Raw genomic sequence first — 25,822 nt, 5'->3', positions numbered from 1 at the left:
TACTCTTAAGTTCTTAGACTTTTCCTGAAATTTGCTGATTTTCTCTGAATATCTAGGATTTTTGTGAAGTTTGTTGATCTTCTTTGAGATTCTTTGAATTTTCGTGAAATTTACTAATCTTATTTTAAGTTCTTAGAATTTTCCAAAAGTTTGTTGACTTTTTCTGAAGCTAACAGAATATTTCTTAAGTTTTCTTAATTTAATTTTTTAAACTTGAATAAAGTTCTCAGAGTGTATCCTAAAGCTTGATTTTCTGCAGATTCTCGGTCTTCTCTTAAGATCTCAAAAAATTTCTGATGATCGCTTCTGAGAATTCTCCTGAAGTTTGTTGATCTTCTCCGATGTTGTTAGAATTTTTGTGAAACTTTCTGATCTTCTCGTAAGCTCTCAGCATTTTCCAGAAGTTCTCTGATTATCTTTGAAGATATCAAAATATTCCTGAAGTTTGTTGATATTCTCTGAAGCTGTCAGAATTTTCCTGTAGTTTGTTTATTTTCTTTGAAGACTCCTGGTCTTCTCTAAAAAAGTTCTGTGAACATTTCTGAAGTTCTCTGATTTTCTCTGAAGTTCTTAGAATTTTTCCTAAGCCTTTTGATCTTCTTCTGTGCAGTTATTAGAATTTTCGTGAAATTTAGTAATCTTCACTTCGGCTCTCAGCTTTTTCCTGGATGTTGCTAGTTTTCTTCTTAGAATATTCTTGATGTTTTATGATATTCTATAAGGTTCTCGTGATATTCTATAAGGTTCTCGTAATTTTCAAGATCTTCTCTTAAGTTCTCAAAAAATGTCAGATGTTATCTGCTTTTTGTCCGTAGTTCCTAGAATTTTCCGGAAGATTGTAGGTATTTTTTGAAGTTCTCAGATTTGTTTTAGAATTTTGCTGATCTTTTCAAAAGTTCTCAGAATATTCATGAAGTTCGCTGATTTTCTCTCCAGAAGTTTCCTGATTTCTGAACTTATCTGAAGATTCCTGATGTTTTCTGATCTTCTGTAAAGTTCTCAAAATTTTCTTGCAGTTTTCTAATTTGCTCTGAAGATCTCTGCTTATCTCAAAAGTTCTCAAAATATTCCTGAAGTTTTCTGAAATTCTCAGAATTATAATGAAGTTTGTTGACCTTCTCTAAAGTTCTTAGCATTTTCGTGAAATTTTCTAATCTTCTCTTAAGCTCTCAGCATTTTCCTGAAGATTAGAAAGTATCGTTCTTAAGTTCTCAGAAATTTTCGTAAAGTTTGCTAATTTTCTCTGAGGATTCTTGATCTTCTCTAAAGTTCTCAGAAAATTTCAGAAGAGCGCTGATTTTCTCTGAAGCTTACAGAATTTTCGTAAAGCTTGTTGATCTTTTCTTAAATTCTTTAAATTTTCGTAAAATTTGCTGGTCATATTTTAGTTCTCAAAATTTTCCTGAAGTTTCCTGATTTTCTCTGAAGTTATTAGAGCATTTCCAAAATATTATGATCTTCTCTGAAGTTCTAAGATTTTTTCAGAAGTTTTCCGATCTTCTTTGAAAATCTTTGAACTTTCCTGAAATTTGCTCAGCAATCTTCAGGAATACTCTGAGAACTTGATTGCATGATAACATGATAGTGGTTTACCACCCATTGTAGCACGGAAGCTAAGTCCGACAGCAGTGGGCTCTCTTCTCTGTTTGTCTTGATCAAGCTTAATAACCTCTGATTGTCCTCAACATGTCGCTGTATGAAGGGCCAAAAACGGATTGGGTAGATCGATAGGCAAAGTCGTCTATACGCATCTACGGAACAAGAGAATCTCCTTCCAGCAACTTGATCAGTCAATTGGTCAAAAAGACAAGCCCCCAAACAGGAAGATGCCCCAATGAGTGAGGAGAAGAGCCCGCCCTTTATCCACGAAATGTTATCGCTTCAATCGGGTGCCCTGTTGGACCGTCCCTTCCCTTTTATTTATGAATTTCAATGTATATACGAGTTGTGTATATTGTCAATAATACTAACATTTTGATGAAGATCGTGATACTTATCATTACAGAAACCAATCTTGAATCGTAGACCATTTCATTCAACAGTACACTCGTTCCGAGACGGGGCTCTGTGATAAAGCCATCTTCTTCATCATGTAGGTGTCAGCAAATGGTCTGTTGCACCAGAAACCATTCTACTCGCATATTGGGCATCACGGTAGGCGTCGAAAAGTCACCGTTGCCCGTAGCACCTATGAACGACACCTCATTTTCGCAACTGACATTTGCATTTCCCTTCTGCTTGCGTTTGGCTCTCCCGTTTGGTTTGGGATTCCTTCGCGTTCCTTCGCCGCTGAATTACGGAATTCGGGACAATCCACATGTTTGTGCCTGAAACGACCACACTCGAAGCACTTGAAACCAGCCTTCTTCCCAGCGAAAGCCGACTCACCAGAATTTTCCTCCGCGTGGCTCGTTTGATTCACACGTTTTGCAGACTCCGCTTCTTGACGTACTCCAGGGTCAACTGGTCAGGTTGGATAGTTTACAAAGCCGTGATTAACGCATCATTGGTAGCGCTAACAAAAGCTAGCAAACGACATTCTCGTCCTCCGTTTTCACCCCGGCAGCCTTCATCTCACGCAGCACTTTCTCAAACTGCAGCAGGAATGCCTTCACGTTTTCGCCTTCTCTTAGACGCATCTCCTGGAACTGCTTCTTCAAGTACAGCTTCCCAGCGATCCCAACCCGCTCGAACGCGTTCTTCAAAGCGTCCCAAGCTTACTTCGCCGTCCGTTTGTCCTTCACGTAGTCCAGTTGGTCCTCTGCTATTCGGTTGATGAGCAAATTTTTGCACTTCCGGTCTCTGGCGATGCGTTCTTCGAGTTTCTTCTTCTTCTCCGCCTTGACTGCCGCTGTGTCCGCTGGGAGCTCTCTCGCGTACTCCTCGTCTTCGATGGCATTCTCCAGACAGTCCAACAAATATTTGTCCTCCATTAGAACCTCAGCTCGGAACTTCCAGTTTCCGAAGTTGGTTCCATCAAACAGCCACAACTTTTCTTCACCCATTTCCGCGAACAAACGAAACGAAGCTTTTCAAATTTTCCTTCTACTGTGCTGGGCCCATAACCTCATAAAATAGGCAGAGCAAAGTTAAAGCGTCTTTATTGAACGGTAGCTTGGGTAAAAGAGGATCAGGAATACTCTGAGAGCTTCAGAAAAAATCAAATTCAGAGATCTTCAGAAAAGACCAGTAAACATCAGGGAAATACAAAGCATTTTAGATAAGTTTGACAATCTTCAGAGATCCTCAGGAAAGTTGAGAAAACTTCAGTTCAGTGATTGCACCGCAATGTGGCTTAATCGTGGTCTACCCAAAGGGAAATCATCCGGAATCGGTTCCTTGTACGTTTTCCCTGTAGGAAAGATCGAAAAGTGTCCTTTAAATTTTTCAGGCTACCAAAATTCTGTGCAGTCTCAAGAGCTATCAGAGCTACAAAAGTATCTTTTGAAATGTATTGCACTGCGCTGAATCGTACCAGAATCTATGTTTTACACGATTTATACGGTATGCTGAAATTCAAGAAGTTCCCAGAACTCTCTATTCTCTATTCTCTATTCGAACTCAAATCCAATGGGTTCCGTGGTCTGGTTTGCATTCAACTCCACAATGTGAGTCTCGATTACTTTTTCAAAGAGACTTATTTGCTTTGGTAAACAAAGATTCAATCAATTTGTCCAAATTCTTAGCACTCCCACGCAAACTAACGCCACCATCAGAAAGGGTAATGTTTCCCAACAACAAAATGGTGTTGTTTATTTGCTTAGAGTTCCGACAAATACACGTTTGAATCTTTGTTTAGAAAAGCAGAAACGTCCCTTTGAAAAAGTAATCAAGATTTAGTTTCTTCTCCACATTAGTCCTCCCCTAGAAGGCTCCCGTTCAAAATGGCACCAACTGTTTCAACTCCTTTGCTATACAGAACAACATTCTTCCAGCTGAGTAAGCGATGAACTACCCATCCAAAACAAAACACTCACCCTTCCTTCTCATTCACAATAATTCTGCGAGTGACAAGCTTGGAACCAACCGTAGCAGGTAATTCTGCTCTCACCCACCATAAGCTTTCCTTTATGTCTATACGGTTCATAAATAGGGTGAATGGACTGACTGTGGATTCTCGGTTGCTGACAATGTGTTAACTTAACAGGAAATTAGAAGGATTTGATAAAAAATTTGTCAACGTAGAATTTATTCTAATATTTATTGAGTTCAACGCAAAATTGAGTAGAATTTGACTAATTGAGTACTCAATTGTCGGAATCGGAGTAGCGTTTATTCAGTTTTGGGAATGTGTTTGGTATGGCGTAGGGTTAGTATCCATACCTCTCACGTTGGAGGTCTGAAGTTCAAGTCTCATCCCACGGCACGAATGGACCAACAAAATAATTACTCAGTGATAAACAACTTCGGCTCTTATCAAAATGAGTGAAATACTTCTAAATTTTAAGTTATTTCCCTCAATAAATCGTCTTAAAAAGTTACGTATGATTGGTTTACTAGAATTTATTTTTAATGTGTTGCATCACACTCCGTTGTACTCAATGGCCCATAATATAGCAACACACTCCTCGCGTTTTCAATTTCTCATTCTCTCTCTCTCTTACCACATACGGTCCATTGATTCCTCTCCTTTGTCAGTCCACAAGCCCTCTCATCTTGCACGCAAGTTCCATCATCGAGCGGCGAGAGTCTCAGCTCTCAACTGACCGCAAGAGAGAGCCTAAATCTATGCATTCGGAAGTACGCCTCCTCCGGTTGTTGGTTGATCAAAACAACAGCACCCATCATGGGTCGAGTTCAGTTTGAGTCGTACCTTCGTTCGAGCGAGAACAGTGGTAATTGTGAAAATGTGATTTCATTTCCTGCTGAATTGGGTTCTGTGGACGATTGAAGCTTTAAATCCAGGGAAAAACAAAGTGGAGCTGCGAGGAGTAGCGTTGTTGGGAGTTGTTTTTTAACTTTATTAAAGAGACTGGAGTGTTTTTCGGACCAAAACAAAAAAAACGCGTAGGAAGGAGAGTAGTGTTGGTATCTATAGTGAGCAAATGGGACGACATGTGAGGGAGTGAGTAAGAAAGAAGTGATGTAAACGCCAGCTGGTTCCGGACAGCAGAAGCAGCAGTGTTGGGGTTGAAGGCACATCAAACAGCAACTTTACACTGGTTAGCAATATTATTTCATGTTAAATTTGCCATACAATCGTATTTCACGAAAAAAAAAATGTAAAACATTTGAATCATTCCGTAGACGTCAGATAGGTGGGTCATTTCATCGAAAGACTAATACCCGATTGCACGTCTAGTATAAAATGAATATCACTGCAATTTCTCCAATTAGCTATTTTAAAATCATTCAAAAGCATTCAACAATCATCCAATTCCGTCAATAAAGATTTTCGATATAACGACCCTCCGGGTGAAATGACCCTCCCCGATATGAATTACAATTTTCCGGGGTTACATCCTTGACGCACTCTGAAATTTTGCAACCCTGTGTCATTCCACCTTCAGACTGCAAGCTCCTGTAACCAACCTGGTGCCAGCAGCATGGGGGGACAGCGAATTGGGATGCGGAGCTTTAGGTGGAGCAGAAAACCTTGAGCTCTGTGGTTTGTGCAAATGAAAAATCCGTTGAGAGGAGCATCATCCCCTCGTGGAGAGACTATCTGTCCTGTCAGACCCCAACTCTAGCAAAATTAGGCAACGTTGTGAACAAGTGAACGCAAGTTGAAAGGACAGTGTGCTCCAAGGGATTTTAATCCATTTCGGCAAAGAACCGAGTGACATGTGCAGATGCAATGTGCCCTCTGAGCGAGATCGATAATGATGGTAAAAGTATGGAAATGCGGTGTACGAAGAACTGATAAATGTTTGCAGGCAGTGTTTCATAAGAGAATTTGCACGAGTAATTGGATATTGAACGGTGCAGAAACGCGCCCCGAGTTCGTCCTAAACAAGTTCGCAGTAAGTTCAGATGCATATTTTATGTCGGAAAAGTTTTCCTCCTCGGTAGAAAGAAAGACACGGTACACGGTGTGATGCAATGTAGCAGTTTCTCCCGGACAGGAGTGGGAAGATGGTTGTCCACGTAGTTAAATGGGTTGAAGTTCCTATAATATGCTTGTCACGAACCACTGTAGATCACATAAGCACAGTTGATGCATCTCTTGGGTGCTGTTCGCTGCAAGAAACGATAGTTTCAATGTTTTCTTGGAAAGCAAAGACGACTACAAGTGAACATTATGTGTTTTGCTGGACTCCATTTCTGAACCAATAAACTTAAGAAGCATTTGGAATTTAATATGATGAAATAGAAATCTGAAAATCAATACATCAGAGCATCAAATGAAAATAATAATCTAAACATTAAAAATTGGACAGATGAAAAATAGTTGATTCAAGAGTCGGAGACCTAATGATTATAAAATTCAAATTTGAACAGATAGGGTTAACTACCCCATTTCCGGCCTATTAAGCACAACCCGCACTTAGTATTTCTCAATCTAGCGCTGTTTAGCATCAATCGGAATGTTATTATTACTGATGGCTTCCAAATTTATGTACCTTTCCGTACGTACCGTAAGATTTGATAAAAAGAAACCAACCGTTGAGATATTGTCAAAAGTCTAACACTGCTTCTTGACGCCAAACTCGGCCTACGGATTCTAAACTCGGCCTAATGCATTGAAACGCCATTGAAACGCGAATGAATTCACTTCGGCCTATCGGATGAAGATGAAAATTGAGTCGGTCGGAGCGCTTCTTTTGTTTTTGGCAATAATGGGTGCAAACGTTCATATCACGCGTTCTCATTGACTTCGTTCGGTAGCTTACTAACTAAAGTATCGTACCAAATGCATTATTGACTTGTTAACTCTGAAATCATGGATTTATTTGATGTTTTCTGCTCGATAGGCCCAAAATGGGCGATTAGGCCGAAGTAGTTCTCTACCCTAAAAGTCAGTAAATGAAAAAGCGGACAAGCTTCAATTGAAGTCTAGGACAGTTAAAACAATCAGGAAATTTAGTTTTGGACAGATGAAAATTGGGAATCGGATTGTTGAAAATTGAACATCTCAAAATTGATGCAAGTTAAAATTGCAACATTGCAAGTTGGGCAAAAGAAAGCAAGTTAATTGAAAATTGGAGCACTAATAATATATACATAGTTAGAAATTTTGGCACCGAAGAAACTAAAAAAAGTATCACTTTTAAATATGACACATGAACATATTAAACTTATAAATTGTTTGAAAAGCATACGTGAACTATTTAAATTTGGTAAATTGATCATTGAGCAATTGAAACATGAAAAGATGGGAACTGAATACCTCAAAATTGATCAATTGCAAATCATAAAAGTGAAGACTTAGACATCTGAAAATTGTACATCGGTAAATTGAACTACGGAAAATTGAACAACGAAAAATATGAAAACGGAAATTGAACAGTAAATTGCACCACTGAAAATTGAACAGTCGCGATCCAGAAAACTTGAAAAGTTAAGATTTGGCCAACTGAAAATTGTACAACGGTAAAATGAGCTACCGAAAATTTGACAACGGAAAATTGAACTATGGAAGATTGGGCAACGGAAATTGGACATCGGAAAATTGAGACAACGGAAAATTGGACTACGGAAATTGGGCTACGGAAATTGGGCTACGGAAATTGGGCTACGGAAATTGGGCTACGGAAATTGGGCTACGGAAATTGGGCTACGGAAATTGGGCTACGGAAATTGGGCTACGGAAATTGGGCTGCGGAAATTGGGCTACGGAAATTGGGCTACGGAAAAATTGACTACGGAAAAATTGACTACGGATAGTGGATAGTGGAAAATTGAACAACGGAAAATTGTACTACGGAAATTTTTGACACTGGACCACTGAAAATTGGAAATTTGCAATTCAAAAAAATTCAAAATGTCACACGGAAAATTGACAGCCAAAAATTGGACTACGGAAATTAGGACTATGGAAAATTGGACAATAGTAAATTGGACTACGGAAATTTAGACTACGGAAATTGGGCTTCGGAAAATTTGATGGATTGGGCAACGGAAATTGGATACCTGAAAATTGTAGCAACGGAAAGTTGGACTACGGAAAATTTCACCACTGAAAACTGAACAGTCACATAAAGATTTGGACAATTGAAAATTGTACAACGGAAAAGTAAAATACAGAAAATTTGACTACGGTAAATTGGACTATGAAAAATTGGACTATGGAAAATTGGACAATGGAAAATTTAACAACGGAAAATTCAACTCCGGAAAAGTTTGACAACAGAAAATTGAAAATCGGAAATTTCAAAAATTGTTCAATATCACACGTAAAATTTACAGCGGATAATTGGAATACGGAAATTAGGACTATGGAAAATCGGAAAACTGAAAATTGGACAACGGAAAAATGAGCTACCGAAAATTTGACTACGGAAAATTGAACTATGGAAAATTGAACTATGGAAAATAGGGCAAAGGAAATTGGACATCTGAAAATTGTGACAACGGAAAATTGGACCACGGAAAATTTGACTACGGAAAAATGGACTACGGAAATTTGGTTACGGAAAAATTGACTACGAAAAATTTGACTATGGAAAATTGGATAACGGAAAATTGAACAACAGAAAATTGAACAACGGAAAATTGGACTACGGAAATTTTTGACAAGGGACCACTGACAATTCGAAATTTGCAATTCAAAAAATTTCAAAATGTCACACGGAAAATTGACAGCCAAAAATTGGACTATGGAAATTAGGACTATGGAAAATTGGACAATGGTAAATTGGACTACGGAAATTAAGGCTACGGAAATTGGGCTTCGGGAAATTCGGTGCATTGGGCAACGGAAATTCAATACCTGAAAATTGTAACAACAGAAAGTTGGACTACGGAAAATTTCACCACTGAAAACTGAACAGTCACATAAAGATTTGGACAATTGAAAATTGTACAACGGAAAAGTATACTACAGAAAATTTGACTACGGTAATTTGGACTATGGAAAATTGAACAACGGAAAATTGAACTGCGGAAATTTTTGACATTAGAAAATTGAAAATTGGAAATTTGCAATTCAAAAATTATGCAATGTCACACGGAAAATTTAGAGCGGATAGTTGGAATACGGAAATTAGGACTATGGAAAATCGAAAAACTGAAAATTGGACTACAGATATTGGACAACGAAAAAATGAGCTACCGAAAATTTGACTACGGAAAATTGAACTATGGAAAATTGGACTACGGAAAATTGGACTACAGAAATTGGGCTACGGAAATTTGGTTACGGAAAAATTGACTACGAAAAATTTGATTATGGAAAATTGGATAACGGAAAATTGAACAACAGAAAATTGAACAACGGAAAATTGGACTACGGAAATTTTTGACAATGGACCACTGACAATTGGAAATTTGCAATTCAAAAAATTTCAAAATGTCACACGGAAAATTGACAGCCAAAAATTGGACTATGGAAATTAGGACTATGGAAAATTGGACAATGGTAAATTGGACTACGGAAATTAAGGCTACGGAAATTGGGCTTCGGGAAATTCGGTGCATTGGGCAACGGAAATTCGATACCTGAAAATTGTAACAACAGAAAGTTGGACTACGGAAAATTTCACCACTGAAAACTGAACAGTCACATAAAGATTTGGACAATTGAAAATTGTACAACGGAAAAGTATACTACAGAAAATTTGACTACGGTAATTTGGACTATGGAAAATTGGACTATGGAAAATTGGACTGTGGAAAATTGAACAACGGAAAATTGAACTACGGAAATATTTGACAATTGAAAATTGAAAATAGGAAATTTGCAATTCAAAAATTGTACAATGTCACACGGAAAATTTAGAGCGGATAATTGGAATACAGAAATTAGGACTATGGAAAATCGAAAACCTTAAAATTGGACTACGGATATTGGCCAACGGAAAAATTAGCTACCGAAAATTCGACTACGGAAAATTTAAAAATGGAAAATTGGGCTACGGAAATTGGGCTACGGAACTTGGGCAACGGAAATTGGGCTACGGAAATCGAACAACGGAAAATTGGACTACGGAAATTTTTGACAATAGACCACTGAAAATTGGAAATTTGCAATTCAAAAAATTTCAAAATATCACACGGAGCATTGACAGCCAAAAATTGGACTATGGAAATTAGGACTATGGAAAATTGGACAATGGTAAATTGGACTACGGAAATTTAGACTACAGAACTACGGAAAATTTGATGGATTGCGAACTGAAATTGGATACCTGAAAATTGTAACAACGGAAAGTTGGACTACGGAAAATTTCAACACTGAAAACTGAACAGTCACATAAAGATTTGGACAATTGAAAATTGTACAACGGAAAAGTATACTACAGAAAATTTGACTACGGTAAATTGGACTATGGAAAATTGAACAACGGAAATTTTTGACAAAAGAAAATTGAAAATAGGAAATCTTCAATTAAAAAATTGTACAATGTCACACGGAAAATTTACAGCGGATAGTTGGAATAAGGAGATTAGGACTATGAAAAATCGGAAAAATGAAAATTGGACTACGGATAATTGGACAACGGAAAACTGAACTACGGAAAATTTGACTACGGAAAATTGAAGTATGGAAAATTGGGCAACGGAAATTGGACGTCGGAAAATTGAGACAACGGAAAATTGGACTACAAAAATTGGGCTACGGAAATTGGGCTACGGAAATTGGGCTACGGAAATTGGGCTACGGAAAAATTGACTACGGAAAATTTGACTATGGAAAATTGGATAGCGGAAAATTGAACAACAGAAAATTGGACAACAGAAAATTGGACAACAGAAAATTGGACTACGGACATTTTTGACAATGGACCACTGAAAGTTGTACATTTGCAATTCAAACAATTTCAAAATGTCACACGGAAAATTGACAGCCAAAAATTGGACTATGGAAATTAGAACTATGGAAAAATGCACAATGGTAAATTGGACTACGGAAATTTAGACTACGGAAATTGGGCTTCGGAAAATTGTACAACGGAAAAGTAAACTACAGAAAATTTGACTACTGTCAATTGGACTATGGAAAATTGGACTATGGAAAATTGAACAACGGAAAATTGAACTACGGAAAGTTTTGACAATAGAAAATTGGAAATAGGAAATTTGCAATTCAAAAATTGTACAGTGTCACACGGAAAATTTACAGCGGATAGTTGGAATATGGAAATTAGGACTATGGAAAATCGGAAAACTGAAAATTGGACAACGGAAAAATAAGCTACCGAAAATTTGACTACGGAAAATTGAACTATGGAAAATTGGGCAACGGAAATTGGACAACGGAAAATTGAGACAACGAAAAATTGGACTACGGAAAATTTCACCACTGAAAACTGCACAGTAGCAATTTATAAAATGTTTAAACAATTGAAATTCTGAAAAGTGAAGATATGGACAACTGAAAATTGTACAACGGAAAATTAAACTATGGAAAATTAGACTACGGAAAATCGGACTATGGAAAATTGGACTACGGAAAATTGGACAATGGAAAATTGAGCAACGGAAAATTGGACAATTGAAAATTGAATAGTCACAATTAAAATAATGACAATAAATATGAAGTGAAAATTGAAAAAGTGATAATTTGGACAATAAAAATTATACACCGGAAAATTGTGACATCGGAGAATTAGACATAGGAAAATTGGACTACGGTAAAAAGGGCAACAGAAAATTGGACATGCGAAAAATGGGCCACTGAAAATTAAAAATTTGCAATTAAAAAATTGGACAATGCAAAATTGGACAGTGCAAAATTGGACAACGGAATTTAAGACTATGGAAAATTGGACTACCGAAAATTGGACTAACAAAAATTGGGCAACGGAAATTGGACATAGAAAAACTGTGACAACGGAAAATTGGACTACGGAAAATTGGACAACTGAAAATTGAACAACGGAAATTTTTGACAATGGAAAATTTGACAACCGAAAATTGTATATTGCAATTACAAAAATTGGAAAATGGAGAATTGACAGTGGAAAATTGGACTACGGAAATTTAACTACGGATAATTGGACTACGGAAAATTTAACTACGGAAAATTGGGCAACGGATATTGGACATCGGAAAATTGGGCTACGAAAAATGTCACCACTTAAAACTGAACAGAATTAGACAGAGCTGGAAAAAGGGCCTATCTGCTTTGATCGATTCTCTTCATCGACTTTCTCTTTTGATAACCACGACTATGCAAACAGTTTTCGTGCTATTTTTGCTACATAACATGATAATGGAGGTTGTTATCTATCGTCCAAATCGTCAAATACAACAGGGAATGGTGTTGCAGCTGAGTTATTAACGAAAGAAAAAGTCGATGAAGAGAATCGATCAAAGCAGATAGGCCCTTTTTCCAGCTCTGTATAGAATTGATAATTGATCAACGGAAAATTTTACTACGGAAAATTGGATAACTTGCAGTAAAAGAACAATTTATAATCAAAAAGTTTTAACAACGGGAAACTGGACAACAGAAAAAAAGGACTACGTAAAATTGGACAACAACAAATTTGACAACGGAAAATTTAACAACTGAAAATTAATTAGAGTTTTTTTTTTAATGTAAAAAAAAATCGATTGAAACTCGATGAAAGGAAGATTTGGACAATTGATAATTGTACAACGGAAAATTAGGCAACGGAAAATTGGATAACGGAAAAATGTACAACGAAAAATTGAACAACGGGAAAATAGACTACGAAAAATTGGACAACCAGAAATTGGACTACGGAAAGTTGATAACGGAAAATTGGACAACGGATAATTGGAGCACTGAAAATATGACAGTTGTAATTCAAAAATTGAAAATCTGGAAAGTGACTACGGAAAATTAGACTACGAAAAATTGGGCAGCGGAAAATTGTACAACGCAAAATTGGACAACTGAAAATTAAACAGTTTCGATTAAAAAAATATTTAAAAATATCAATTGGAAATCGAAAAAGTGGTGATTTGGACAATTGAAAGCTGTACTGCGAAAAATTGTGACAATGTGAAATTGTACAACGGAAAATTGTGACAACGGAAAATTGGACAAAAGAAAATTGGACAACGGAAAATGGGAAACGGAAAATTGTACTACGAGGAATTGAACAACGGTTAATTTAACAGGTTCAATCTAAACAATGAAAAATTTGACAACCGAAAATTAAACCACTGAAAATTGTAAATTTGCAATTTAAAAAATTGGAAAATGGAAAATTGACAGAAGAAAATTGGACAACGGAAATTTGACTACGGAAAATAAAACTACGTAAAACTGGATAACTTGCAGTGTACGAACAATTTATGATCAAAATATTTTGAAAATGGGAAACTGGACAACGGAAAAAAGGACTACGTAAAATTGGACAACAACAAATTTGACAACAGAAAATATAACAACTGAAAATTTATGAGAGTTTTTTTTAATGTCAAAAAAATCAATTTAAAATCGATAAAAAGAAGATTTGGAAAATTAATAATTGTACAACGGAAAATTAGACAACGGAAAAGTGTACAACGAAAAATTGAACAACGAGAAATTGGACTACGGAAAATTGGACTACGAAAAATTGGGCAGCGGAAAATTGAACAACGCAAAATTGGACAACTGAAAATTAAACAGTATCAATTAAAAAAATATTTAAAAAATATCAATTGGAAATCGAAAAAGTGATGATTTGGACAATTGAAAGCTGTACTGCGTAAAATTGTGACAATGCAAAATTGCACAACGAAAAATTGTGACAACGGAAAATTGGACTACGAAGAATTGAACAACGATAAATTGAACAGGCTCAATCTAAATATCAGAATTAAATCATTTCAAAATCGAACAAGTGAAGATTTGGAGGATTGAAGATTGTGACAACGGAAATTTGAACAACGAAAAATTGGACATCGGCAAATTTAACCGTCTCAATCCAAATAATGTCCAAAAAAGATCAATTTAAAATCTAAAAAGTGAATATGTGGACAACAGAAAATTGAACTACGTAAACTTGGAGTACGGAAAATTGGCATACGGAAAATTGGACAACTGAAAATTGAACAATCTTAATTCAAAAAATGTCGTAGAATGTCGAAATACGATCAATTGAAAATCGAAAATTGGACAACAGGGATAGTACAACGGAAAATTGGACAGCAGAAAATTTGACATCGGGAAATTGGACAGCAGAAAATTTCGAAGTCGCAATTAAAAAAAATTGAAACCGAAAATCTGATAAGTGAAAAACTGAAAAATGAACTTTTAAAATTTATAGCAGTTGAAAATTGAGCAAATGAACATCGGAAAATCAAAAATAGGGCCTATGAAAAAAATATTAAAACTTGAACCATTGGATATCGTAAAAGTAAACATTCATTAAATCAAACTGATAAATAAAAAGTGTACAATTGAACGTTTCATAATTAAACATTTCTATATTATAATAACTGGAAATTTGACTAGTGAAAATGAACTATTGATAAATGAAAAAGGAAAATTTAATTTCTGAAAACTGGAAAGTTGAAATCCCTCGTTAGATAATTTAGGTAGGGGAAATGGCTCTAATGTTGGCGAATGGATATAAGATTGGGCCCATCGTTAAAAATCTGCTATTTATCAATTTTATCTAGATGAACGGGTCATTGCGACGGTACTAATGGATTTTTGAAAATCTAGTCGATTGCTGAATTTATGTATAGGCCCAAATTAGGGGCATCTAGGCCGACATTAGATTCATTTCCCCTATCCTACTATTTTAGAGCTGTGACCAAAAATTAACTATGCAATGGAAACCTTATTTTTAGTCATATCAATCTCAACCAGTTCGATATGTCACCCTGAACTTGTCACCACTTGAATGATAGGAAATTTTCAAGATTGAAAATATTTTATTGTAAAAAAATTCCAACTTTGGACAATAAAGTCATGAGTTATGGATTTTTAAAGTATATTCGTTAGAAAGTTCGGGAAAATCTGAAAAAAATAATCGACTAATTTTGACTATTATTCTTGTCCCAAAACCATACTCCCTAAAACCATACTGCTCACCAGTGAGCAAAATGTCATTAAATAATATGAAAAAATCCCCTGGATTGAAATTGAGCAAATGAAAATTAGACATTTGGGCCGAAGAACAATGAAAATTTAAACCGACGGATGGATGGACAGACAGACGCAAGAATGGATGAATTCAAGAAGCATGAAAGGACGCTAGGATTGCTAGATGGACGTAATTATGGACAGATGGACGGACTGATGGGTGGTTGGATGGATGGATGGACGGACGAACGGGAGGATGGAAGGATGGATGGACTAAAGAATTTTCGCACGGATTGATGGACGAATGGACTGATAGAAGGATGGTTAGAAAGATGGAAGAAAGAACTGACTAAATGCCGAATGAAAGGATTGAAAATTGGACAGTTGAACATTGGTCAATTGAAAATTGGTCAATTGAAAATTGGTCAATTGAAAATTGATCAATTGGAAAACGGTCAATTGAAAATTTGATAAATCGGCAAATAAGGCAATTAAAAGTTGTACAATTGAAAGTTGAACAATTGAAAATTTGACGATGGAAAATTGGACAATTGAAAATTGGACGATTGAAAATTGGACAGTTGAAAATTGGATAATTGAAAATTGGACAATTGAAAATTGGACAGTTGAAAATTGGACAATTGAAAATTGGACAATTGAAAATTGGACGATTGAAAATTGGACAATGAAAATTGAACAATTGAAAATTGGACAATTGAAAATTGGACAATTGAAAATAGGACAAATGAAAATTGAACAATTGAAAATTGAACAATTGAAAATTGAACAATTGAAAATTGGACAATTGAAAATTGGACCTTTGAAAATTATACAATTGAAAATATGACCTTTGAAAATTGGACAGTTGAAAATTGAACAATTGAAAATTGGACAATTGAAAATTGGACAGTTGAAAATTGGACAATTTAAAATTAGACAATTGAAAATAGGACAATTGAAAATAGGACAATTGTAAATTGGACAATTGAAAATTGGGCTATTGAAAATTGGACAGTTGAAAATTGGACAATTGAAAATTGGACGATTGAAAATTGGACAGTTGAAAATTAGACCATTGAAAATTGGACAATTTAAAATTAGACAATTGAAAATTGGACAATTGAAAATTGGACAATTGAAAATTGAACAGTTGAAAATTGGACAATTAAAAATTGTCAAGCAACTGAAAAGGAACTCACACCAATTCCATCTCCTGCAACCCACAAATACTCATCGCCGAGCTCATAAAAGCAATCCCACAGACAATACGTAAATCCGGTTGACATCGATGTATTTATCGTTACTTAATTTTGAGAAACATCCGACGAGAGCAGTAGCAGCAGAATCTGTGACACACATTTTCCCTGGAAAACTGTCCTCTCGCTCTCTATCTCGAACCAATGTTCTGCCCTCAGGCAGGGTTGAGCAACAATTTGCAGGCATTAAAGCTATAGTATACACCACAGCTCACTATTCACCCAGGATAGACGCTAGAGCCGTGGGGGAATGGTCGCATATGCTCACGTAAAGCACCGCAGAACTTTGAGCTTGGGGTGATCCCAAAGTTCTATTTTTAGCAGAGCAATAACAATAACGAGTAAGGCTGGTCAAACATTCGTCGATCGGAGTAATGGCGAAAATGAGAACTGACCATCAGAGAGAAACTCAAGACGGCTTTGATGGTTTGAGGATTTGTGGCGAATAGAATGGTAAAAGGATGCTTGGTGGGAGAAGTTCGTTCCGTTTCATATTAGTAAATCGAACGTCGTTGCATGTATTGGAGCGACTGGAATTCCATCATCGTTTTTCATATAATTTTCCCCTCTGGGAGAACACGTTCCAATGCCGTTGAGGATTTATTTGCTACGGGATAAATCCCTTTTGGTTGTATTGCACTAACAATTTTGCGAACAGAAGACGAAAGAGAACACATCATATTTTCTCCGAGTCGTGCTTTGCCCGTAAGCATGCAATTTAGGGCACACTTCTTAGCACATTTATCATTGAATGTTTTTAAATCATTGAGATTACTCTTGGTAGCTTGAATATTTATCACTTGGAAATTCTCCTTCAGTGAACTGGAACAAACTGTGTTTTTTTTATTTTTATTTTAATAATTTAGTCGTTCGCTAGTGCAAAGCATATCTGCCCCTTCTCTGAACTTGTTTGTTTCAACATAAATTCAACATACACGGTATCATGAAAGTATGCGAAAGATTTCGGTCTATGTACTAACATACATAGCATAGAGATTCAGACATATGTTTATATACTGTATAGACCCTGGAATGAGCAATAAGATTGCCGACTGCTGAAACGCACTGTTTGCTCCATTCGCACATATGTTGTAGCAATAAACACATCATTACTTCGCCAAAGACAGCCCGAGTCGCATTTCGGTCCGAATGGGACCGTCTCGTACCGTATCAGCCAAGGAGCTGGCAGCCGGGTATGATGCCATAAAATAGAACCCCAAATTGGAAGAAAACAAATCAGTGCTCATAAAATTAAGGGATTGTTCGCAATCCGATAGATTCGATTAACTCAGAAAAGAGCAACAGTATGCTTTATTGATATGTGCTTGTTTGGGTGTTTTCGAATCAATTCGCAAATCATGCACGGTTACAATTTTGCACACTATATTTTTGAAGAAAAAAAGTTTAATTCGCATTCCTAGGCACTCCAGTGTTGGAAAAATATCAAAAAATCAAATCTCACCACGGAATATCAAACTGTGGTGAGATTGAGTTTCATGATTTTTGCTGTACACCCGAACGCAACCAAAACTTCCATAGCGGCTAGCAGCAGTCGCTTCGTGTCTGCCATCGGTGAAGATAAAAAAGAGATAGCATTATTACACCTTCTCTTTCTAAGAAAACGAGGTGCAACGGAATCATTTTTGCGTCGATTCAACTCTCAGCTTCAATCGAGGCTTCAACTTTATTCGTTGTGAATAGTCTCGCAATATAAAAGGAACTTGTAAAATCAATATCAAGCATTATATTTTGCTCCAATATCACGCGTGATATTGAGAGCGTATAAGAGCGGAAAAATATCAATTTGCTAATGATCATGCCATCACTGCTCACAATTATACAATCCCGAGGACGTATTTGCTTTCAGCTAGAGCTAATTTTCTGCATGATCGATTTCTCCACCCAACCGAACCAGGAGTGCCCAATCCGTGTCAAAGCACACGTCGCAAACAAACCTCCAACAGAATAACAGGAAAAGTAAACAAAAATGTAAATTTTGTCCCCAAAAACCATTGCGTAACAACCTGGATATGGGGGGAGGCTTCCCGGTGTGAAACTGAACAGACACCCATCCAATCCTCAGCAGGATAAATGCCATCGACCTACCAACCTCCTATAGTCGTCGTCAGGATCGACAGGAGGTTGGCAAGTATGACAGTCTCAGCATGTAACGACGACTAGCAACAACAACAATAACAACGTCATCGATATCATATCTAGGTCTCCAGCAATTGTGTGTCGTTGACGTAGCGACGAAACGATGGCAATCATTTAAATCAACTTCAAACTTTACATACGCGTGGCTGGCGACCATCCTGGTACATATTGGAACATGACAGTTTGTCGTGCGGCCAGGCAGCACAGCAAATGCAAGCGGATGATGCTGGCGAATACTACCGACGACGACGACGACGACGGTGATGACAATCCTTCCGATGATGTTAGCGAGCTGATTGTGGCACTTTGGTGAGGGTGGTCTTTCCTGGTAAATCTATGATATGATGCACTTAGTTGAGCGTAGAAGGAAGAAGGGTTGTGCAAACAAATCTACTGCGAAGAGCTAAGGTCGAGCTAAATCTCGTTGCATTGGATTGAAAGGCTTTGAAATACAGAACAAGCAAGTGGTCACACAGTGTTTCTTGACTTGACTGTGTGTGTTTTAAAAATCTCATTATTTGATCCGAATTCAAAATAAATTACATTTCATTTTAACCTAGGTGCTTCAGCAACTACAGTAACTAACCAGCTTTCATATTATGATTTTTATTAGTTATAGATCTTAATTCGTCCAAATCAGTCCCCCAGGAATCATAAAAAATAGTTTCCCGAGAGAAAATATTCAGATAATCCCGAGCGACCTGATGCTCAATAGGACTAGTAAGACCCAAACTGAAATTATGGGAAATCTCGAATTGCTCAGCAAGTTTCTGAGCTTTTTCCAAATTTGTGATCAAAATTTTACCACATTGTTTAAGCGCTGGAATAGGCTTGTGAGGTTTTTTCAAAAATTTTGTGAGCTTCCAAAAGGGTTTGGAACTTGGGTCTAATTTAGAAACATTATTTTCAAAAGTTTTGTTCCTCAGGGCAGAGAATCGCTTTTTAATTTGTTTTTACAAAGCCCAGCAGATAATTTTCATGGTAGGATCGCGTGTTCTTTGATATTGCCTCCTACGGACATTTTTCAGATGGATCAAGAGTTGAAGATCATCGTCTATTATAATTGAATCGTATTTAACCTCGCATTTTGGTCCTGAGGCAGCTCTTGCTTCAACTATAGAAGTAGTCAGAGATTCAAGAGCAGAGATGAAATAAATTTGGTTTGCAAAGGAATGTTTGGATCAAAACTATATTCCATAAATGTTCGATATTTCTCCCAATCAGCTCTATCATAATTAAAGGTAGAGCTGTTGGGATTAGCAATTATTTCTTGGGACATTTCAAAAGTTACTGGAAGGTGATCAGAACCGAAGTCAGCATGGGTAAACAATTGGCTACAAAGTTGAAACGAATCAGTTAAGACCAAATCAATAGTTGAGGGATTTCTTGCTGAAGAAAAGCATGTTGGGCTGTTTTGGATATTGAATAGTGTAATAATCTGCAGAACAATCATCAAACAGAATATTACCATTCGAATTGCTTTGAGTATTATTCCATGAGCGGTGTTTTGCATTAAAATCACCAATAATGAAGAATTTAGACCTATGACGGGTAAGTTTCTGGAGGTCACCCTTGAGAAAATTCTTTTGCTGGCCTACGCATTGGAATGGCAAATAAGCAGCTACAAACGTAAGTTGTCCAAATTTTGTTTCGACAGAAACTCCCATAGTTTCATAAACTTTGGTTTCTAACGAAGATAGAATTTGATGTTTGATACGTGTATAAACAATGATAACAACGCCACCACAGCCTCCATCAAGACGACCATTTTGATAAATGAAAAAATATACGTCCCTTTTAACCTTATGGTCAGGTTAAAGGAACGTTTCAGTTATAACGGCAATATGCACGTTATGAACTTTCAAGAGTATTCCAATTCAAAATATTTAATGATTCAAAATCCATTATTAAATGTCTAAGTCATGATGATTTTGTTCGCAAATCTAACTCCAGGTTGAATAGCATCAAACATGGAGTTAGTTTCAGCCTATCAGAAATCATGTCAATTAATGATCTCTGTGAAAATTCCATTTTTGGAGCAGTAATGCTACCCAAGTTAAAATTATCAAAATTTCCGTTATAATTGTGTTGGCTAGAATTTTGATTTTTACCAGCTGCAATAGCAGCATAGGTAGCTCCATTTAATCGCACAACATTGTTAGTGAGGTTTTGGAAATTTCCTCCAGTCTTCCTGAAGTGTTCCCGTTTAACTCGGACATGGAGCAGAAGGCTAGCTTTTTCAAGGCTTAAGGTTGTTTAATTCACTAGACTTGAAATGAACTAAATAAAAATCATTGTTAATCCCGTTGCGTGAATAACCAGGACTGGACCAACTATGGTCCCGCTACCAAAAGGAGAAGAAGAAGAAGAAGAATAACCAGGACGGGATTTCCTTTTTCTTTTTGATTACTTGGACAGGCTCAACTCCAAGTAATTTTCTCAATTCATCCAGGGATCTGATCCAGGGATTCACTACTGAGCAGACCATTCAAGACAACCTTGTACAGACGTTCATTGTTGGTATCGTAAGTGAAAAATGTGTGTTGCTTCTCAGTAAGATACTTGAAAAGGCGTTTGAATCCGTCCAAGGTTTCATCCAATACACGGCATTCACCCCAACGACCAATTTGAAGTGAAAACTTGAATTTATTAGCGAAGTTCAAAAATTCCTTGCGAAGAGCATGGAAATCGGAAGTGGTCACAACAATGAGGGGAACCTTGTCCTTTTTGACATTAAGCCAGGAATGTTGAGTGGGATTTTGCCTAGATGATGGATCATTCTCATCATCCGTAAGCATATCAAATTGATTGCTCAATTGAATTTCGTCAGAAGGGGCATCAAGCGATTACCCTTTTCTCGATTTTACTTTCGATACACTTTCTTGAACTCCCTGTTTGCTGATGTTCACACTGCTTGCACATGTCAAAAAAACTGTCAAATTAGATTTCAAAAGGAGAAGGCGAACTTTCTGGAGTATGAAATGCTTGTTCAGGAGGAACACCGGCAGGGATCTGGCTGATCTTGTCCTTCAAGAACTGCGATATGAAGACGAAAAAGGATTTTAAAACTTCTACAGGATGTCGATACCAACTTTCGACAAGCTACTGGGAAAAGTTCGCCCGTCCATTGAAAAACAGGACACGATTTTGCGTGAATCTTTTTTCCATCGAAACGAGGCAATGTTTAACGTTTTTATAAATAGTGCTTCCCATGGGGATTTTTAATTAAAATAAGCAGGTCGGTAGTGATAAGGATACACTCAAGGAGATCAATAACCTTGGGATTTTTAATAACGAAACTGCGTTTTACTTTCTACTAGTTTGGAGTAATGCAATCCATCTGGCAGGGATAGCATAGCATAGCATAGCATAGCATAGCATAGCATATGCGATTGTACAAATCGTGGGTGGCTATATAATGGTCAACTAATACATTTTGCAGAAAATATCGAGTGTTGACGCAGAAAATATCACTAGGGATTAGTGATTTTCCCCACACAAAAATAAAATCTACAAAACAAGCATCGCATTATACACCTGGCCACATCCTTACAATCGCAGGGGCAGGGATCTTCAGAAAACTAAAGACACTAAAAATTGCAGTTTCACTGAAGTTTGATTTAAGGAATGTTTTGTATAATCCGAAAATTCAAAAAAGTTTTAATACGTTGGGGAAGTTTGATCTTGTTTCGTTAAGAGACCAACAATTGAAAAGGCCTCAACTCCATTTTGTAAACAAACCTTGTAAGGCCATTTTCTCGCGAACCGAAGTCCGCCAAAGGAAACCAACATAATGAATCGGTAGAGGAATTTCTCATCTACCCGATTGTGGTTTAGGTTTGCGAATGTAGTTTTCGGTTTGTGAGAAAATGGCCTAACAAGGTTTGTTTACAAAATGGAGTTGAGGCCATTTCAATTGTTGGTCTTGAGTTGTTTCAATCCTCAATTTCTCAGAAGGGTTTCTGAGTCAGATGGGAGGGGGGAAATTACCTGCTTCCTTATGATATTCGTTCATAAACCTGTCAGAGTGTTTCTGACCACGCATTAATTCTTAAGTTTTATGATACTATGAAAACATTTTGGTCCGGGTACTAGTCAAGAAAACTAATGCAAGTTTGCTGTACTCCTTCGGGAATTTCCCTGAAATTCTGCCAATTTCTTAGTAGACATACACAACTCCTTTAAGTCCTGAAAACCTTCTTGAACATGTTAAAACTTCCCGGATGTAATTCTGTACTTTTCTCTGTAGATTTTCATGATTCAGTGAATATCTGCAAATATCTCTGAACATCTACACAATTCACTAAAGTATTAAACATTTATCTAGAATTTTTTAGCTTCCTGGAAGTTTTAGGAAGTTCTCTGAAGATCTACTAATGTTTCTGAAGTTGTGCAAATATCTCTAAAGATCAGCGAACTTCTCTTCTGAAAATTTCTCTTAAAATCAAAAAATCTCACTAAAATTCTGAAAATTAATTTTAACATCTGCAGATTTTTCAATAGATCTACCCTCTGAACTTTTTTGAATTTCCTAAAATGTCTTAAAAATTTTGTAATGTTTTCTGAAGTTCAATAATTGTCTCAGTAGATCTCCGAACTCTAAAGTTCTGAAATTTCTTGGTGGATTGTTTAACTTCCGTAAAGCTCTGCAGATTTATCTGAAATTTTTGGAAATTCCCCAAAGCTCTACAAATTACCTGAACATATTTGTACTTCCCTGATATTTGAACAATTTCTTTGAAGATTTACTAATTTATCTGAAGTTGTGTAACGCGAACTTTCCCGACGTTCTGTGAGTTTTGCTGAAGTTTTGAAATTTTGTCTAAAAATGTACGAACTTCCTGAAATTCTACAGCCTTTTCTTAAGGTTCACGGACTTCTCTGAAGTTCTTCTGATCAATCTATTTCCAACTTCCATGGAGTTCTGCAAAATCTTGGACTCTCGTACTTCGCTGAGATTTGTTTTTGAAATTGAAGTACTTTTCTGAAATTTATCGAATTTTTCTGAAGATCTTACATTTTTCTGAAACTGTGAAGCTTTCTGAACCTCTGGATGTCTCTGAAGATCTGCTTAATTCCTTGCATTGCTGCAGATTTCTCTTAATGTATACTCTTCTGAAGTTCTGCAAATATCTCTAAAGTTCTGTAAAGTTGTCTGAAGCATATTATAGTTCTATTCTCAAGATCTACGAACTACCTTGAGACTCAATAAATCTGCAAACATCTCTGAAGTTTTTGAAATTCCTCTGTAAGCTCTCAGGCTTCCATGAAGATCTGAAAAATAACCCTGAAGATCTTCTTAATTTCCTAAAGTTCTCAAAATTTTTCTGAAATTATTTGGGCTTCCTTGAAGTTTTCAAGATCTACAAATTGCCCATAAATCGTATAAATATGCATTTAAAAATCGCTGAACTTCCCTGAAGTTTTGCAAATTTCGCATTGTTGAAGGTCTTCAAATTTATCAATGAACATTCTTGTGATTTTTTTGATGTTCTGTAGCTTTGTTCTGAAGATCTACGAACTTTTCTGATTTTCAATAATTTTTCAGTAGATCTCCAAATTTCTGCGAAATTCTTTAAATTTGTTTCGCTAAAATTTGTTTTTGAAATTGAAGTACTTTTCTGAAATTTTACGAATTTTTCTGAAGATCTCACATTTTTTCTGAAACTGTGAAGCTTTCTGAACCTCTGAATGTCTCTGAAGATCTGCAAAATTCCTTGCAGTTCTGCAGATTTCTCTTAATATCTACTCTTCTGAAGTTCTGCAAATATCTTTAAAGTTCTGTAAAGTTGTCTCCGTAGTTATATTATCAAGATCTATGATTTACCTTGAGGATCAATAAATTTCCCAGTAGATCTGCAAACTTTCCTGAAGTTTTGGAAATTCCTCTGTAAGCTCTCAGGCTTCCATGAAGATCTGAAAAATAACCCTGAAAATTTTTCTGATAGTTTCTCTCAAGGTCTACAAATTTCCATTAAATCTAAAATCGGCACACTTTGTTGAAGGTCTTCAAATTTATCTAAAGATCTATGAACATTCTTATGATTTTTTATTTATTTTTTTCGAAGTTCTGTAGCTTTGTTCTGAAGATCTACGAGCTTTTCAGATTTGCAGTAATTTTTCAGTAGATCTCCTTCTGTGAAATTCTTTAAATTTGACTGTAGATTCTTGGGCTTGTCTGAATTCTGCAAATTTCCCTGAATATTTGCAAAATTTCCCTGAAAGTTTCACAAATTGATCTGAAAATATTTTAGCTTGCTTAAAGTTTTGAAAATTTCTTTGAACATTTTTCTGAAGATCTACGAGAGCTTGTGAATTTTTCTTAATATCTGCAATTTTCTTTTAAATTCTGTAAAATTTTCTGCAGTTTTGTACACGCAATCAAAAAATTATTACAGTGAATGTTAGTTCCGTTTCCGTGAATGTTAGAAGTTGACCTTGCAGACGATGCAATGGTTTTTAATCTTTTTTTTTTTGTTCCGTGCTCTATCTATGCTGTCTCCTACACAAGCAAGTATTAGCCTTGATTTTTATGTATAACATGGTAGAACGACGCCCACACTTGCCTCGATTCAGAAAACAGCAAACGAAGTCGAATATGCGAGGGAATGAGCGCTTCTTGTTTGCTTTTAGCCTATCCATATCCCGAAGCATGGAGAGAGTAGTGGAGAGAGCACAGGTCTGATAATCACCACATTCGTGGTTCAAATCCCGCTGTCCGGCAACCTTACATCCCACGGTTGGGTGTAGTTATGTTCTCAAGATCTACGAACTAACCTGAAGTTATACAAATTTCTCAGTAGATTCTAAACAAATTCTTAGGAGGCTCACAGATTTTCCTGAATGCCTGGAAATTTCCCTGAAGCTGTTCTAATTTCCCTCAAGTTCTAAAAAAAATCTGAACATCCTGATGAATTTGGGCGGCTAAGTGGAATACCTGTATAAAGAGAGTGAGAAGGATTAATAATTTCCATTTAATTTCACTACCTTATTTACTTATCCTTGACAGATACGCGTATTTCATCTACAATGTGTTGACTTCTTTAGTGTTTTGTACTAATACACGAGTATTAATTACTAATTCTTTTATCTGCAAATATTTTAGCCTCTTTGAAGTTTTTAAGGTTTCTCTGAAGATCTACAAAGTTCCCTGTAGGGTTTTTGATCTAATTTCCGTCCTACTAAGGACATCCCGCACTTTACCACGCTTTTTGGAAAGCGTTTGAACAAAACATGGAATGTTTTCATCAAAGATAACTTCTAAATTTATCCTTCTTTCCATACGTACCGTTGGATTTGATAAAGAGTCAAACAA

General features: G+C 36.4%; 1 protein-coding gene across 2 annotated transcripts in view; it reads left to right on the top strand.

Annotated features, from left to right (window-relative positions):
• LOC135704700 (uncharacterized) overlaps positions 1–25,822 on the top strand; it is a 169,739-nt gene that overhangs the window by 35,930 nt on the left and 107,987 nt on the right. The window contains exon 1 of one of the 2 annotated variants that reach the window (XM_065226181.1): positions 4,820–5,162. The exons of the other annotated variant lie outside the window; for it this stretch is intronic. The gene's annotated coding sequence lies outside the window, so the exon portion shown is untranslated. Of the gene's footprint in view, positions 1–4,819; positions 5,163–25,822 lie in introns of those variants that run through there. 2 annotated transcript variants of the gene reach the window in all.

Source organism: Ochlerotatus camptorhynchus, unplaced genomic scaffold (genome assembly GCF_037179485.1).
Source record: "Ochlerotatus camptorhynchus isolate MF236.1 unplaced genomic scaffold, CSIRO-AGI_Acam_v1.1 ptg000246l, whole genome shotgun sequence".
Taxonomy (NCBI): Eukaryota; Metazoa; Arthropoda; class Insecta; order Diptera; family Culicidae; genus Ochlerotatus; species Ochlerotatus camptorhynchus.
The sequence above is the reverse complement of the archived record's forward strand: the minus strand, read 5'-3'. Positions and strand labels throughout refer to the sequence as shown.